The 13,363-nt window shown below is 60.4% G+C and overlaps 2 non-coding genes across 2 annotated transcripts; both read left to right on the forward strand.

Annotated features, from left to right (window-relative positions):
- The first annotated feature begins 9,585 nt into the window (after nt 1–9,585).
- On the forward strand, nt 9,586–11,400 carry LOC149324818 (small subunit ribosomal RNA). The gene has a single exon (XR_016286681.1). It is a non-coding gene; the product is annotated as a small subunit ribosomal RNA (ribosomal RNA).
- A 1,776-nt stretch (nt 11,401–13,176) lies between these two features.
- Nucleotides 13,177–13,329, forward strand: LOC149324819 (5.8S ribosomal RNA). Its single transcript, XR_016286679.1, has one exon. It is a non-coding gene; the product is annotated as a 5.8S ribosomal RNA (ribosomal RNA).
- Nucleotides 13,330–13,363: the final 34 nt, after the last annotated feature.

The following is a 13,363-nucleotide window of genomic DNA, read 5'->3' on the forward strand; positions in this document are numbered from 1 at the left end:
GCCTCTTTCGGACTTTGCCGTTCGGGCGCGTCTGGCCCGGTAGACGGGGTCGCTTTATTCGGACTTTGCCGTTCGGGCGCGTCTGCCCCGGTAGACGGGGTCGCTTTATTCGGACTTTGCCGTTCGGGCGCGTCTGCCCCGGTAGACGGGGTTGCCTCTTTCGGACTTTGCCGTTCCGGCGCGTCTGCCCCGGTAGACGGGGTCGCTTTATTCGGACTTTGCCGTTCGGGCGCGTCTGCCCCGGTAGACGGGGTCGCTTTATTCGGACTTTGCCGTTCGGGCGCGTCTGCCCCGGTAGACGGGGTCGCCTCTTTCGGACTTTGCCGTTCGGGCGCGTCTGCCCCGGTAGACGGGGTCGCCTCTTTCGGACTTTGCCGTTCGGGCGCGTCTGGCCCGGTAGACGGGGTCGCTTTATTCGGACTTTGCCGTTCGGGCGCGTCTGCCCCGGTAGACGGGGTTGCCTCTTTCGGACTTTGCCGTTCCGGCGCGTCTGCCCCGGTAGACGGGGTTGCCTCTTTCGGACTTTGCCGTTCCGGCGCGTCTGCCCCGGTAGACGGGGTCGCTTTATTCGGACTTTGCCGTTCGGGCGCGTCTGCCCCGGTAGACGGGGTCGCTTTATTCGGACTTTGCCGTTCGGGCGCGTCTGCCCCGGTAGACGGGGTCGCCTCTTTCGGACTTTGCCGTTCGGGCGCGTCTGCCCCGGTAGACGGGGTCGCCTCTTTCGGACTTTGCCGTTCGGGCGCGTCTGGCCCGGTAGACGGGGTCGCTTTATTCGGACTTTGCCGTTCGGGCGCGTCTGCCCCGGTAGACGGGGTTGCCTCTTTCGGACTTTGCCGTTCCGGCGCGTCTGCCCCGGTAGACGGGGTCGCTTTATTCGGACTTTGCCGTTCGGGCGCGTCTGCCCCGGTAGACGGGGTCGCTTTATTCGGACTTTGCCGTTCGGGCGCGTCTGGCCCGGTAGACGGGGTCGCTTTATTCGGACTTTGCCGTTCGGGCGCGTCTGCCCCGGTAGACGGGGTTGCCTCTTTCGGACTTTGCCGTTCCGGCGCGTCTGCCCCGGTAGACGGGGTCGCTTTATTCGGACTTTGCCGTTCGGGCGCGTCTGCCCCGGTAGACGGGGTCGCTTTATTCGGACTTTGCCGTTCGGGCGCGTCTGCCCCGGTAGACGGGGTCGCCTCTTTCGGACTTTGCCGTTCGGGCGCGTCTGCCCCGGTAGACGGGGTCGCCTCTTTCGGACTTTGCCGTTCGGGCGCGTCTGGCCCGGTAGACGGGGTCGCTTTATTCGGACTTTGCCGTTCCGGCGCGTCTGCCCCGGTAGACGGGGTCGCTTTATTCGGACTTTGCCGTTCGGGCGCGTCTGCCCCGGTAGACGGGGTCGCTTTATTCGGACTTTGCCGTTCGGGCGCGTCTGGCCCGGTAGACGGGGTCGCTTTATTCGGACTTTGCCGTTCGGGCGCGTCTGCCCCGGTAGACGGGGTTGCCTCTTTCGGACTTTGCCGTTCCGGCGCGTCTGCCCCGGTAGACGGGGTCGCTTTATTCGGACTTTGCCGTTCGGGCGCGTCTGCCCCGGTAGACGGGGTCGCTTTATTCGGACTTTGCCGTTCGGGCGCGTCTGCCCCGGTAGACGGGGTCGCTTTATTCGGACTTTGCCGTTCGGGCGCGTCTGCCCCGGTAGACGGGGTCGCCTCTTTCGGACTTTGCCGTTCGGGCGCGTCTGCCCCGGTAGACGGGGTCGCCTCTTTCGGACTTTGCCGTTCGGGCGCGTCTGCCCCGGTAGACGGGGTCGCTTTATTCGGACTTTGCCGTTCGGGCGCGTTCGCCCCGGCCGACGCGGGACGAAAGTCGTTTGCGACTTTGCCTTCCCTGTGTAGGGCGTTCAAAGGCGAATCTTTTGTTACCAATCTCGTCACTTTGCTGCCAGTCTGGGCCGAGATACGTGCGATTGAACGGTATCGCCTAGGCAGACGCGGTACGGGGTTTTCGAATTTTTAAAGGTCCTTTTCTTTGGCGGAGCACGACGAATTTTACAGCGCCGCGTCGGCCGCGCTGCGGCGCATCTTTTTCGATCATCACATTGCGGTCGGAGCAGCGGGCGATTAACCGCTCGCGACAGGGAGACTTTGACCATTTCAAACTTTTCACGGCCGGCCCCTATGTCTCAAGCCTACGAATTTGAAGTCAGTGTGCAGGCGAATCTTTTGCCACCGGTCCCGTCGTTTTCCTGCCATTCTCGCTCGAGATAGGGGCGATTCAACAGTCTCGCCTAGGCAGACGCGGTCCCGCCTAGGCAGACGCGGTTCCCTCCCCGGCGAACGCGGTAAATGGTCTTCGAGTTTTTAGAGGCACTTTTACCTGGCGGAACGCGACGAAATTTACGCCACGCGTCGGCCGCGCCGGCGCGCATCTTGTGCAGTCATCCCCGACCCGCTGCTTCCAATGTAGCCGGAGCAGCGGGTGATTGACCAGTCTCGCAAGGGGCCGCCTTTTCGAATTCTCGCGGCCGTCGCCTTGAGCGCAGCCGCTCAGTTTTTAGTTGCGCGCGTTGGGCTGAGAAGGGCGAACATTTTGAGACCTCTCCCGTCCCTTTCGCGCAACGCAAGGCAGAGTTACGCTCGTTTGAAGCTCGCCTAGGCAGACGCGGTCCCGCCTAGGCAGACGCGGTTGCCTCCCCGGCGGACGCGGTGAACGGTCTTCGAACTTTTAAGGGCACTTTTAACTGGCGGAACGCGACGAAATTTACGCCACGTGTCGGCCGCACCGCGACGCATCTTGTGCAGTCATCGCCGACTCGCTGCTTCCAATGCAGCCGGAGCAGCGGGCGATTGACCAGGCTCGCAAGGGGCCGCCTTTTGTAATCTTCGCGGCCGTTCCCGTGGGCGAATCCGCTCCATTTTTAGATCCGCGTGTGGGGCTGAGAAAGGCGAACATTTTGAGACCTTTCTCGTCCCTTTCGCGCAACGCGAGTGAGAGTTACGCTCGTTTGAAGCTCGCCTAGGCAGACGCGGTCCCGCCTAGGCAGACGCGGTAAATGGTCTTCGAATTTTTAAAGGCACTTTGAACTGGCGGAGCGCGACGAAATTTACGCCACGGTTCGGCCGCGCCGGCGCGCATCTTGTGCAGTTATCGCGGACTCGCTGCTTGCACTGTAGCCGGAGCAGCAGGTGATTGACCAGGCTCGCAAGGGGCCGCCTTTTCTAGTCTTCGCGGCGGTTCCCGTGGGCGCAGCCGCTCAATTTCTAGTTCCGCGCGTTGGGCTGAGAGAGGCGAACATTTTGAGACCTTTCCCGTCCCTTTCGCGCAACGCAAGTGAGAGTTACGCTCGTTTGAAGCTCGCCTAGGCAGACGCGGTCCCGCCTAGGCAGACGCGGTTGCCTCCCCGGCGGACGCGGTAAACGGTCTTCGAGTTTTTAAAGGCACTTTGAACTGGCGGAGCGCGACCAAATTTACGCCACGGTTCGGCCGCGCAGGCGCGCATCTTGTGCAGTTATCGCGGACTCGCTGCTTGCACTGTAGCCGGAGCAGCAGGTGATTGACCAGGCTCGCAAGGGGCCGCCTTTTCTAATCTTCGCGGCGGTTCCCGTGGGCGCAGCCGCTCAATTTTTAGTTCCGCGTGTGGGGCTGAGAAAGGCGAACATTTTGAGACCTTTCCCGTCCCTTTCGCGCAACGCAAGTGAGAGTTACGCTCGTTTGAAGCTCGCCTAGGCAGACGCGGTCCCGCCTAGGCAGACGCGGTAAATGGTCTTCGAATTTTTAAAGGCACTTTGAACTGGCGGAACGCGACGAAATTTACGCCACGGTTCGGCCGCGCAGGCGCGCATCTTGTGCAGTTATCGCGGACTCGCTGCTTGCACTGTAGCCGGAGCAGCAGGTGATTGACCAGGCTCGCAAGGGGCCGCCTTTTCTAATCTTCGCGGCCGTTCCCGTGGGCGAATCCGCTCCATTTTTAGATCCGCGTGTGGGGCCGAGAAAGGCGAACATTTTGAGACCTTTCCCGTCCCTTTCGCGCAACGCAAGTGAGAGTTACGCTCGTTTGAAGCTCGCCTAGGCAGACGCGGTCCCGCCTAGGCAGACGCGGTAAATGGTCTTCGAATTTTTAAAGGCACTTTGAACTGGCGGAGCGCGACGAAATTTACGCCACGGTTCGGCCGCGCCGGCGCGCATCTTGTGCAGTTATCGCGGACTCGCTGCTTGCACTGTAGCCGGAGCAGCACGTGATTGACCAGGCTCGCAAGGGGCCGCCTTTTCTAATCTTCGCGGCCGTTCCCGTGGGCGAATCCGCTCCATTTTTAGATCCGCGTGTGGGGCCGAGAAAGGCGAACATTTTGAGACCTTTCCCGTCCCTTTCGCGCAACGCAAGTGAGAGTTACGCTCGTTTGAAGCTCGCCTAGGCAGACGCGGTCCCGCCTAGGCAGACGCGGTAAATGGTCTTCGAATTTTTAAAGGCACTTTGAACTGGCGGAGCGCGACGAAATTTACGCCACGGTTCGGCCGCGCCGGCGCGCATCTTGTGCAGTTATCGCGGACTCGCTGCTTGCACTGTAGCCGGAGCAGCACGTGATTGACCAGGCTCGCAAGGGGCCGCCTTTTCTAATCTTCGCGGCCGTTCCCGTGGGCGAATCCGCTCCATTTTTAGATCCGCGTGTGGGGCCGAGAAAGGCGAACATTTTGAGACCTTTCCCGTCCCTTTCGCGCAACGCAAGTGAGAGTTACGCTCGTTTGAAGCTCGCCTAGGCAGACGCGGTCCCGCCTAGGCAGACGCGGTTGCCTCCCCGGCGGACGCGGTAAATGGTCTTCGAATTTTTAAAGGCACTTTGAACTGGCGGAGCGCGACGAAATTTACGCCACGGTTCGGCCGCGCCGGCGCGCATCTTGTGCAGTTATCGCGGACTCGCTGCTTGCACTGTAGCCGGAGCAGCAGGTGATTGACCAGGCTCGCAAGGGGCCGCCTTTTCTAATCTTCGCGGCCGTTCCCGTGGGCGAATCCGCTCCATTTTTAGATCCGCGTGTGGGGCTGAGAAAGGCGAACATTTTGAGGCCTTTCCCGTCCCTTTCGCGCAACGCAAGTGAGAGTTACGCTCGTTTGAAGCTCGCCTAGGCAGACGCGGTCCCGCCTAGGCAGACGCGGTTGCCTCCCCGGCGGACGCGGTAAATGGTCTTCGAGTTTTTAAAGGCACTTTGAACTGGCGGAGCGCGACCAAATTTACGCCACGGTTCGGCCGCGCCGGCGCGCATCTTGTGCTGTCATCGCGGACTCGCTGCTTGCACTGTAGCCGGAGCAGCGGGTGATTGACCAGGCTCGCAAGGGGCCGCCTTTTCTAATCTTCGCGGCCGCTGCCGTGGGCGAATCCGCTCCATTTTTAGTTCCGCGCGTTGGGCTGAGAAAGGCGAACATTTTGAGACCTTTCTCGTCCCTTTCGCGCAACGCAAGTGAGAGTTACGCTCGTTTGAAGCTCGCCTAGGCAGACGCGGTCCCGCCTAGGCAGACGCGGTTGCCTCCCCGGCGGACGCGGTAAACGGTCTTCGAATTTTTAAAGGCACTTTGAACTGGCGGAGCGCGACGAAATTTACGCCACGGTTCGGCCGCGCCGGCGCGCATCTTGTGCAGTCATCGCCGACTCGCTGCTTCCACTGCAGCCGGAGCAGCGGGCGATTGACCAGGCTCGCAAGGGGCCGCCTTTTCTAATCTTCGCGGCTGTTCCCGTGGGCGCAGCCGCTCAATTTTTAGTTCCGCGTGTTGGGCTGAGAGAGGCGAATATTTTGAGACCTTTCCCGTCCCTTTCGCGCAACGCAAGTGAGAGTTACGCTCGTTTGAAGCTCGCCTAGGCAGACGCGGTCCCGCCTAGGCAGACGCGGTTGCCTCCCCGGCGGACGCGGTAAACGGTCTTCGAGTTTTTAAAGGCACTTTGAACTGGCGGAGCGCGACCAAATTTACGCCACGGTTCGGCCGCGCCGGCGCGCATCTTGTGCAGTCATCGCCGACCCGCTGCTTGCACTGTAGCCGGAGCAGCGGGCGATTGAGCAGTCTCGCAAGGGGCCGCCTTTTCTAATCTTCGCGGCCGTTCCCGTGGGCGAATCCGCTCCATTTTTAGATCCGCGTGTGGGGCTGAGAAAGGCGAACATTTTGAGACCTTTCCCGTCCCTTTCGCCCAACGCAAGTGAGAGTTACGCTCGTTTGAAGCTCGCCTAGGCAGACGCGGTTGCCTCCCCGGCGGACGCGGTAAATGGTCTTCGAGTTTTTAAAGGCACTTTGAACTGGCGGAGCGCGACCAAATTTACGCCACGGTTCGGCCGCGCCGGCGCGCATCTTGTGCTGTCATCGCGGACTCGCTGCTTGCACTGTAGCCGGAGCAGCGGGCGATTGACCAGTATCGCAAGGGGCCGCCTTTTCTAATCTTCGCGGCCGTTCCCGTGGGCGAATCCGCTCCATTTTTAGTTCCGCGCGTTGGGCTGAGAAAGGCGAACATTTTGAGACCTTTCCCGTCCGTTTCGCGCAACGCAAGTGAGAGTTACGCTCGTTTGAAGCTCGCCTAGGCAGACGCGGTCCCGCCTAGGCAGACGCGGTTGCCTCCCCGGCGGACGCGGTAAACGGTCTTCGAATTTTTAAAGGCACTTTGAACTGGCGGAGCGCGACGAAATTTACGCCACGGTTCGGCCGCGCCGGCGCGCATCTTGTGCAGTCATCGCCGACCCGCTGCGTCCACTGCAGCCGGAGCAGCGGGCGATTGACCAGTATCGCAAGGGGCCGCCTTTTCGAATTCTCGCGGCCGTTGCCTTGAGCGCAGCCGCTCAATTTCTAGTTGCGCGCGTTGGGCTGAGAAAGGCGAACATTTTGAGACCTTTCCCGTCCGTTTCGCGCAACGCAAGTGAGAGTTGCGCTCGTTTGAAGCTCGCCTAGGCAGACGCGGTCCCGCCTAGGCAGACGCGGTAAATTGTCTTCGAATTTTTAAAGGCACTTTGAACTGGCGGAGCGCGACGAAATTTACGCCACGGTTCGGCCGCGCCGGCGCGCATCTTGTGCAGTTATCGCGGACTCGCTGCTTGCACTGTAGCCGGAGCAGCAGGTGATTGACCAGGCTCGCAAGGGGCCGCCTTTTCTAATCTTCGCGGCCGTTCCCGTGGACGAATCCGCTCCATTTTTAGATCCGCGTGTGGGGCTGAGAAAGGCGAGCATTTTGAGACCTTTCTCGTCCCTTTCGCGCAACGCAAGTGAGAGTTACGCTCGTTTGAAGCTCGCCTAGGCAGACGCGGTCCCGCCTAGGCAGACGCGGTTGCCTCCCCGGCGGACGCGGTAAACGGTTTTCGAATATTTAAAGGCACTTTCACCTGGCGGAACGAGACGAAATTTACGCCACGTGTCGGCCGCGCTGCCGCCCATCTTGTGCAGTCCTCCTCGACCCGCTGCTTCCACTGTAGCCGGAGCAGCGGGTGATTGACCAGGTTCGCAAGGGGCCGCCTTTTCGAATGTTCACGGCCGTTCCCGTGGGCGCAGCCGCTCAATTTTTAGTTCCGCGTGTGGGGCTGAGAAAGGCGAATATTTTGAGACCTTTCCCGTCCCTTTCGCGCAACGGAAGGCAGAGTTACGTTCGTTTGAAGCCCGCTCCGGTAGACGCGCTTATGACCCGCGGGGGTCTGGGTACTTATCGCTGCATATATAAGGGGGCATACCGCCTAGGCAGACGCGAAACAGTAAAGCGTCCGCTTTGTCAGCAAAGTCCGAAACGGACCTCTCGACGCCCGGGAGGTGAATTCGGGCTTTAGGCGGCCTCGGCAGATGTGATTTTCATGAGTTTGTGCATTATTTATGCGAGTTTTGCGGCGAACGCGCCTCGAGTACGGCGGCTCGCCCGACGGCTATGTCCACGAGTACGGCTCGTGCGGGGCGCCGCGGAAGCGCGGTTGTGCGATGCCGCAGCAAAGCGCGCACGATTTGAGTGGCTTTTGCGGCGAACGCTCCTCGAGTACGGCGGTTCGCCCGATGACAATGTCCACGAGTACGGCTCGTGCGGGGCGCCGCGGAAGTGCTTTTTTGCGATGCCGCAGCAAAGCGCGCTCGATTTGAGGGGCTCTTGCCGCCAACGCGCCTCGAGTACGGCGGTTGGCCCGATGACAATGTCCACGAGTACGGCTCGTGCGGGGCGCCGGGGAAGCGCTTTTGTGCGATGCCGCAGGAAAGCGCGCACGTTTTGAGCGGCTCTTGCGGCGAACGCGCCTCGAGTACGGCGGTTCGCCCGACGGCTATGTCCACGAGTACGGCTCGTGCGGGGCGCCGGGGCAGCGCTTTCGTGCGATGCCGCAGGAAAGCGTGCACGATTTGAGCGGCTCTTGCGGCGAACGCGCCTCGAGTACGGCGGTTCGCCCGATGACCATGTCCACGAGTACGGCTCGTGCGGGGCGCCGGGGCAGCGCTTTCGTGCGATGCCGCAGGAAAGCGCGCACGATTTGAGCGGCTCTTGCGGCGAACGCGCCTCGAGTACGGCGGTTCGCCCGATGACCATGTCCACGAGTACGGCTCGTGCGGGGCGCCGGGGCAGCGCTTTCGTGCGATGCCGCAGGAAAGCGCGCACGATTTGAGCGGCTCTTGCGGCGAACGCGCCTCGAGTACGGCGCTTCGCCCGACGGCTATGTCCACGAGTACGGCTCGTGCGGGGCGCCGGGGATGCGCTTTTGTGCGATGCCGCAGCAAAGCGCGCACGATTTGTGGGGGTCTTGCCGCCAACGCGCCTCGAGTACGGCGGTTCGCCCGATGACAATGTCCACGAGTACGGCTCGTGCGGGGCGCCGGGGCAGCGCTTTCGTGCGATGCCGCAGGAAAGCGCGCACGATTTGAGCGGCTCTTGCGGCGAACGCGCCTCGAGTACGGCGGTTCGCCCGACGGCTATGTCCACGAGTACGGCTCGTGCGGGGCGCCGCGGAAGCGCGGCGTTGTGATGCCGCGGCAAAGCGCGCACGATTTGTGCGGCCCTTGCGGCGAAAGTGGCACGAGTACGGCGATTTACTCACCCACGGAGGTCTGGGTACTTATCGCTGCTATTATATGGGGGTCCCAGTGGAGCAGTCGGCGGCGCGCGCCCGCGTGTGCGCGCCGTGACCGGGTCTGATATGCGGCCTCGTGCCCAGCGTGTCCCCGTCCCTCGGACCCCACGGCATTCGTCTGCAGCCTCATCCGCGTCTGCGATAGGGGCTGGTTGTCGGACGACGCTGTTTCCACGTTTTACGAGGTGTGTTCCGTGCTACCCGGACTCGATTCCGTGCGAGCGCGCCGAAGACGCGGGCGTGTCCCGTCGTCTGGCGGCTTGGCCGTCTCGGCTACGCAGCAAGCGCCGTCCAGTTGCCTAATGCTGCGGCCCTAGAGGCCGATGTGCGCACTGGTGGGCGCGTTACAAATGCTTTGCCTAAAGGCACACGTGCTCTCTTGCCGCGTGGCGATTGCCGTACCTACGGGTCGGATGCCGCAGCGAGCTCGAACGATGCACGGGCAGCGCAAGCTGCCGCGAAAAAGATGCGTCGCGCGCTGGGGGTTTATGGCGGCCCTATCGGCGGCGACGAGGCACCCTTCTGGGGCGAAAAGGGAATGCCTATGCATCATACCTGGTTGATCCTGCCAGTAATCATATGCTTGTCTCAAAGATTAAGCCATGCATGTCTAAGTACATGCCGAAATAAGGCGAAACCGCGAATGGCTCATTAAATCAGTTATGGTTCCTTAGATCGTTTCTTTCTACTTGGACAACTGTGGCAATTCTAGAGCTAATACATGCATTGAGCCTGAAGGCCTTTGGCTGACGGGCGCTTTTATTAGACCAAGACCCATCGGGCTCTGCCCGTACTCTGTGGTGACTCTGGATAACTTTGTGCTGATCGCATGGCCATGAGCCGGCGACGTTTCTTTCAAGTGTCTGCCTTATCAACTTTCGATGGTAGGTTACTTGCCTACCATGGTTGTTACGGGTAACGGAGAATCAGGGTTCGATTCCGGAGAGGGAGCCTGAGAAACGGCTACCACATCCAAGGAAGGCAGCAGGCGCGCAAATTACCCACTCCCGGCACGGGGAGGTAGTGACGAAAAATAACAATACGGGACTCTTTTGAGGCCCCGTAATTGAAATGAGTACACTCTAAATCCTTTAACGAGGATCAATTGGAGGGCAAGTCTGGTGCCAGCAGCCGCGGTAATTCCAGCTCCAATAGCGTATACTAAAGCTGCTGCGGTTAAAAAGCTCGTAGTTGGATCTCAGTTCCAGACGAGTAGTGCATCTACCCGATGCGACGGCTCGGACTGAACATCATGCCGGTCCTCTCTTGGTGCCCTTCATTGGTGCGTCTCGAGGTGGCCTGCGCTTTTACTTTGAAAAAATTAGAGTGCTCAACGCAGGCGAGTCGCCTGAATAAACTTGCATGGAATAATAGAACAAGACCCCGTTTCTGTTCTGTTGGTTTTTGGAATACGGGGTAATGATTAAGAGGGACAGACGGGGGCATTCGTATTGCGGCGCTAGAGGTGAAATTCTTGGACCGTCGCAAGACGAACTACTGCGAAAGCATTTGCCAAGAATGTTTTCTTTGATCAAGAACGAAAGTCAGAGGTTCGAAGGCGATCAGATACCGCCCTAGTTCTGACCATAAACGATGCCAACCAGCGATCCGCCTGAGTTACTCAAATGACTCGGCGGGCAGCTTCCGGGAAACCAAAGTATTTGGGTTCCGGGGGAAGTATGGTTGCAAAGCTGAAACTTAAAGGAATTGACGGAAGGGCACCACCAGGAGTGGAGCCTGCGGCTTAATTTGACTCAACACGGGAAAACTTACCCGGCCCGGACACTGGGAGGATTGACAGATTGAGAGCTCTTTCTTGATTCGGTGGATGGTGGTGCATGGCCGTTCTTAGTTGGTGGAGCGATTTGTCTGGTTAATTCCGATAACGAACGAGACTCTAGCCTATTAAATAGGTGCGGGGTTCCCAGCACCTTACAACCTTCTTAGAGGGACAAGCGGCTCCTAGCCGCACGAAACAGAGCAATAACAGGTCTGTGATGCCCTTAGATGTCCGGGGCCGCACGCGCGCTACACTGAAGGAAGCAGCGTGTCTTTATCCCTGTCTGAAAAGACTGGGTAACCCGTGGAACTTCTTTCGTGATTGGGATAGGGGCTTGCAATTGTTCCCCTTGAACGAGGAATTCCCAGTAAGCGCGAGTCATAAGCTCGCGTTGATTACGTCCCTGCCCTTTGTACACACCGCCCGTCGCTACTACCGATTGAATGATTTAGTGAGGTCTTCGGACCGATGTCCGGCGCGGCCTTTCGGTTGCGCCGGTCTGTTGGAAAGATGACCAAACTTGATCATTTAGAGGAAGTAAAAGTCGTAACAAGGTTTCCGTAGGTGAACCTGCGGAAGGATCATTACCGGATTGTGCTTGTCACACCCGGCGCCGCCCCCACTTATAAGCGGGGGAAGGCCTCAACCGCGGAGTTGCGAGATTCTGAAGCCGCTTCTCTGCACAAACTGTTGCGCCCAGCGGAGCTCCGTCACCAAGGGAAAGTCGGACGGGCTGTATCCGCAGGTTTGAACGGCGTAACGCACCACTCATGGTGGGCTTTCGGTTGTCGACAACCGTCGAAGAGGCGCAAACAGAGCCGGTAGGCAGGCCGAGGGAAAGGCCTGCCCGCTGCCAAGGGAACGGCGGCGGCTGCTGCGAAGTACGAAAGGAAACGCTGCTCGCTGGCTTTGTCGTGTTGCGACCACGAGTCGGTAGGCGGGCCGAGGGAAAGGCCTGCCCGCTGCCAAGGGAACGGCGGCGGCTGCTGCGAAGTACGAAAGGAAACGCTGCTCGCTGGCTTTGTCGTGTTGCGACCACGAGTCGGTAGGCGGGCCGAGGGAAAGGCCTGCCCGCTGCCAAGGGAACGGCGGCGGCTGCTGCGAAGTACGAAAGGAAACGCTGCTCGCTGGCTTTGTCGTGTTGCGACCACGAGTCGGTAGGCGGGCCGAGGGAAAGGCCTGCCCGCTGCCAAGGGAACGGCGGCGGCTGCTGCGAAGTACGAGAGGAACCGCGGCTCGCTGGCTTTGTCGTGTTGCGACCACCAGTCGGTAGGCGGGCCGAGGGAAAGGCCTGCCCGCTGCCAAGGGAACGGCGGCGGCTGCTGCGAAGTACGAGAGGAACCGCGGCTCGCTGGCTGGGAAACTGCGCTTCTGCGCGACGCGCACGCGGCGGGACGCGCGCGGCCCAGGGAACGGCCGCGCGCGAAAGGTCTCGCACTGCGGGCGCGGAGTCTGACGCCGCGCCGACGGCGCGAAAGGAGGCACCGGGACCGAAAAGGACGAGGGATTATAATCCCGCACTTTGAACGCATTCGCGGCAGCCGGGTTCTCTTGCTGCTTCGTCCTTCCCAGCCTTCGAGTAGTCTGTCGGTGCGCTACCGAAACGCCGTCCATGGCACTGTGGCCGGTGGGCTCCTATTGCGGGAGTAGACTGATGAACGTCCGCTTTGCGGCTTGTTCCAAGTACGCGCTGCGTAGCCACGGCTAGGCGGTGCCTGTCTCCTTGCGAAGCAATGATGTGGCGAAATGGTCGAGTAGGGAGCAGCACGATGGCGCACCCGGGGGCGACCGGACCGGGGGGCGTTGGGAAAACCCCCTCCCCTACAAAAGGGTGCAGCAGCGGTAGGCGGTGATGACTCGCCTTGAAAGATGTGAACAGCAGTTGAGTGTGAACAGCAACAAAAAAAAACCGCTGCTGGAGTCCGGGGGTAGCGTCGCTGCAGATCGCAGAAAGGTGCGTGAGGACGGTGGCACAGAGCTCCAAGAATGTATATTTCTAGCAAACGCCGGTGCTTCGAGGTGTTCTGCGGTCAGGCCCGTGCGGGCGGAGCGGGCGTGCCCAAGAAGGCACAAGAAGACCCACCTCTGATGAAGACCGGAATTGGAGCGTCACGCGTCGGCTCAGCACTTCTGCCTTAGTGGTTGCCAAATGCCTCGTCATCCTATTAGTGACGCGCAAGCCATTATCGCACAAAAGCTTCGAGAGACTTTGCTCGCTTTGGCTTTGAGGCACGCGCAGCATGCCGAACGGACGGCTGCGAGGCGCGAAAGACGTCGGTCGAAACTGCGACTGGAGACCAGGGGAAAAGCCCGGTGCCTAAAACCCTGGTTGTACTGTACGGATTTGAACAAACCAAACGCACGACTCTAAGCGGTGGATCACTCGGTTCTCGGGTCGATGAAGAACGCAGCCAGCTGCGAGACTTGGTGTGAATTGCAGGACACACTGAGCACTGATTCTTCGAACGCACATTGCGCCCTTGGGTCTTCCCTTGGGTTCGTCTGTCTGAGGGTCGGATCATATATCAAGAGAGGCGCCGGCGCCCGGGG

This window comes from Amblyomma mixtum, unplaced genomic scaffold (assembly GCF_055824585.1).
Source record: "Amblyomma mixtum isolate Tamu unplaced genomic scaffold, ASM5582458v1 scaffold_139, whole genome shotgun sequence".
Lineage (NCBI taxonomy): Eukaryota > Metazoa > Arthropoda > Arachnida > Ixodida > Ixodidae > Amblyomma > Amblyomma mixtum.